Source organism: Macrobrachium nipponense, chromosome 10 (assembly GCF_015104395.2).
Source record: "Macrobrachium nipponense isolate FS-2020 chromosome 10, ASM1510439v2, whole genome shotgun sequence".
Taxonomy (NCBI): Eukaryota; Metazoa; Arthropoda; class Malacostraca; order Decapoda; family Palaemonidae; genus Macrobrachium; species Macrobrachium nipponense.
Window position 1 is genome coordinate 97988739 of NC_087204.1, and position 4815 is coordinate 97993553.

Genomic DNA, 4815 nt, shown 5'->3' on the forward strand with positions numbered 1-4815 from the left:
CACAATTAAAAAAAACAAAATGTAATTTCACTAAATTTAACACAATGATAAAACATGAAAACATTCAAATGCAATACAGTAATTAAAAAAAATTGTCTTACTTGAGCCAGTGTTCAGTATGCTGAGTGAGACAATAGAGAGGGGAGGACGTAGGTCTGCTTCCTACTGACGTACCATCTGGGCTGGGATGATTATTCGCCTGTTTCTTTCACTTACACTTGGTTTACCCAATTCACTTCTTTTTGTTACAGTAAAATACCTATCTAGTGACAATTACTTTTTATGATTTATACCACTGTAAAAGTAACTCGGCTCCATAATAAACACTGTGGAAAGTTATTTAATCTCTTTCCTTGTCTTACTTGCATTCTTTACTTATTTGTTTGCAAAATCCTCATGTGTATTTTAAATTCTGCTGTTTGCCAACAGTCACGTTGATGTATTGTGACAATTAATCTTTTTCATGCACTTAAGATCCAAATGTAAACACATCAACACACACACTCTCTCTCTCTCTCTCTCTCTCTCTCTCTCTCTCTCTCTCTCTCTCTCTCTCTCTCTCTCAGACACAGTCGGACACACACTATCGACTCCTTCGATTATCCTTGGAAAATGTGAATAAAATTGATTTTGTTATCAACCTTTGCCTACTGTGACTATTTCGGTTTCCTCAATGGGTTCCCATCTCTCCTCCCTCCATCCCCTGCTCGGCCGTGCGCCATTTTCACCAAACAGTTCGTAAACTGTACACGGAAACAAAATTTGTCTATAATTTTACTTCATCTAACATACTGTTTTATAACTTTACACTCTTAATTTAACTTTTGAACACATTAAAAATAGAAAAAATGTGAAAAGGGGGGACGTTTAGGATTGGCTGGAATGAATTATCCTGACTCCCTTTATTTCATATGGGGATATTAGTTTCATATTTTGAACAAACCATATTTGGAATAGCCTCCTGGAACATTAAATTTGAAGTATGAGGTTCTACTATATATAAACATATATATATATATATATATATATATAATATATATATATATATATATATATATATATATATATATATATATATATATATATATATATATATATATATATATATATATATATATATATAGACAACAGAATTCCATCTATAAAAGGAGCCCATAAAAAACACCAAAATGTAGAGAGAAAAGTACTATATTTCAGAGACTGCTGTCTCTCTCTTCAGGTATATGAATGAGAAAAGTTTGCAGAAAGGTGGTATTTATACCAAGAGATTCGTCCACAAGTAAGCCAATTTAGGTCACCCCGCTGATAATCTTCCTTTAATCTTCTTAAGCGTTGGTGAATGAACACTGCGTCGACGATGTCCGATGTCCAATTCCCTTTTGAGATGTTCATTACCTGCTTCTCTTTTATTAAGGCCGATTCCATCATTTGACTCTTGTACGGCAGTTGCTGCTATAAATTACACGTGACATATTCCAGTTTATTCGATGGTTATGTTCATTTATATGATTGAAAATAGCCGAGTTCTGTGTCCATACCTAACTGACCGTTTGTGTTGTATTAATCTCTGGGGAAGTGATTTACCTGTAAATCCGATGTAAGATTGGTCACAGTCCTGGCATGGGATCTCATATACCCCAGAGTCTTTGGGCGATGTCTTTTTGTTGGACGTAATCAGGGATTTGGCTAAGGTATTGGGTAGGTAAATGCAAAAGGGTTGGATTTCCCAAGGGTGTGAGTTACTCTCTTAATCGTCTCCAGGTGGGGAATTTTTATTTTATTGTTGGGTGTGTCTCGGTCTTGTCTTTAGGGGGTCGGTAGAAAAATTACGTTTGCTTTTTTAATTGCTTTCTCAATTATATGGTCAGGATACTTTAAAGATGAAAGTTTGCTTGCGAATTAGTTCAAATTCTTTTTCCAGGAAATCTGGGGAACAAATTCGTAAGGCTCTAAGAATAGGTTGCTAGCTAGACCTATCTTGATAGTATTGTCATGATAGCTAAAGTAGTGAATATATGAAAGTGAGAACGTTGGTTTTTCTGTATATGGTAAATTTGTATTCTGTCGTGTCTCTGATTATTCAAAACATCAAGAAAAGGAATTTGTTGTCTGTTTCCCATTCAACTTTAAATTTGATGCGGGCACTAATGCGTTTAATTTTGAGAGGATTCATTAAAATTACCCCACTTATTATCCCAAAATGTTAGTATGTCATCCACGTATCTCATCCACAGCATGTTTTTGGGTTTATTGCATTTATTACAGTAGTCAAAGTATTCCATGTACAGATTGGCTAAAATAGGACTTAAAGGACTACCATACTACACCCGAATTTTTGCTTGTAGAATGATTCCCGAATGAAAATACGTTATTAGATGCACATAATTCAACTAACTTTATTATTTTGTCAAGTGCCAAAGGGAAATGATCTGAATAGGGGGATAATTTTTCCCTTAAAAACTGAAGAACGTCCTGTACTGGTACTTTGTGAATAGGGAGTCTACGTCAAGGCTTAAAGTTTTTTATGTTGTGAAGTGGTATATGTGCTCTCTGAATTTGTGACAAAAGTCTTCCGAATGTTTGATGTGACTGGGAGAAAAAGTGCCTAAAAAAGGAGAAAGGATGCCAGCTAACCATTTAGAAATTTTGTAATTGAAAGCTCGGCGCATGAAACGATGTGTCTGAATGGAAGATTGTCTTTGTGAGTTTTGGGAAGACCATAAAAGTAGGGTAATTTAGGATAATTACTTTAAATTTCTCTAATAGTTCAATACTCTTTTTGTCTTGCCAATTAATCTTACTTTCCGAAAAAATTCTGTGGGAACGTTCTGGAGGGGATTTTTCGTCAGTTTTTCGTAAGTATTTGTGTCGCTAAGGAGCTGGAAAGATTTTGTCGAGGTAGAAGTTCTTTGTCCATTATTACAATTTTGCCGTCTTTGTCGGATCTACTTATTATAACATCTAACTTTTTTAGCGAGTGGATGGCTATCATGAATCTGCGGGGAAACAGGATATTTCTTATGAAGGTCAGTTTAAAGCATTTAGTAACACTCCTTTTAAACATATCTTCACGGCTGTAGTTTTTGTCAGATATGAATTTATCAAAAGCCACTATGAAGTCTAGGTTGTTTTTGCGGTCTGGCATTAGGGCAAAGGATAAGCCTAAATTTAAAACTAAATGTTGATTTACAGTAAGGGGGGTGTTGGATAAGTTTAAAACTTTGTCTTGTTGTTCAAGATTATTCCATGCGCTATTATCTATTAGGTTATTTAACTTGCGTAAAAGTCTGTTGGAATGAGTCACGCTATTATAGGCAGCAATGTCGGAACAGAATGAAATCAGATACCTGTATACGTGGGTCCGTAGTGAGGAGGCGAAGATTAGATTGAGTTCCATATATCACTCTGCATAGCACGAAGATGTACGTTTCTTGTATTGGTGATTCTTTCTTTGAGGCATTCTTTTTGGAAGAAAGCCTCAAAGAACAAGTACTTCCAAAAAATGTACGGAGTCGGGAGATGGACTCTGCAATCAAAACCCCTTCCCTCTATCACACAAGATTTTCCTGGAAGCTCCTTAGCGACACAAATACTTACGAAAAACTGACGAAAAATCCCCTCCAGAACGTTCCCACAGAATTTTTTCGGAAAGTAAGATTAATGGCCAAGACAAAAAGAGTATTGAACTATTAGAGAAATTTAAAGTAATTAATCCTAAATTACCCTACTTTTATGGTCTTCCCAAAACTCACAAAGACAATCTTCCATTCAGACCCATCGTTTCATGCGCCGGAGCTTTCAATTACAAAATTCTAAATGGTTAGCTGGCCTCCTTTCTCCTTTTTTAGGCACTTTTTTCTCCCAGTCACATCAAACATTCGGAAGACGTTTTGTCACAAATTCAGAGAAGCACATATACCACTTCACAACATAAAACTTTTAAGCCTTGACGTAGACTCCTATTCACAAAAGTACCAGTACAGGACGTTCTTCAGTTTTAAGGGAAAAAATTATCCCCTTATTCAGATCATTTCCCTTTGGCACTTGACAAAATAATAAAGTTAGTTGAATTATGTGCATCTAATAACGTATTTTCATTCGGGGAATCATTCTACAAGCAAAAATTCGGGTGTAGTATGGGTAGTCCTATAAGTCCTATTTTAGCCAATCTGTACATGGAATACTTTGAAACTACTGTATAAATGCAATAAAACCCAAAAACATGCTGTGGATGAGATACGTGGATGACATACTAACATTTTGGGATAATAAGTGGGGTAATTTTTAATGAATTCCTCTCAAAATTAAACGCATTAGTGCCCAGCATCAAATTTAAAGTTGAATGGGAAAACAGACAACAAAATTCCTTTTCTTGATGTTTTAATAATCAGAGACACGACAGAATACAAATTTACCATATACAGAAAACCAAACGTTCTCATTTCATTATATTCACTACTTTAGCTATCATGACAATACTATCAAGATAGGTCTAGCTAGCAACCTATTCTTAAGAGCCTTACGAATTTGTTCCCCAGATTTCCTGGAAAATGAATTTGAACTAATTCGCAAGCAACTTCATCTTTAAAGTATCCTGACCATATAATTGAGAAAGCAATTCAAAAAGCAAAACGTAATTTTCTACCGACCCCCCTAAAGACAAGACCCAGAGACACACCCAACAATAAAATAAAAAATTCCCCACCTGGAGACGATTAAGAGAGTAACTCACACCCTTGGGAAATCCAACCCTTTTGCATTTCCACCTACCCAATACCTTAGCCAAATCCCTGATTAACGTCCAACAAAAGACAT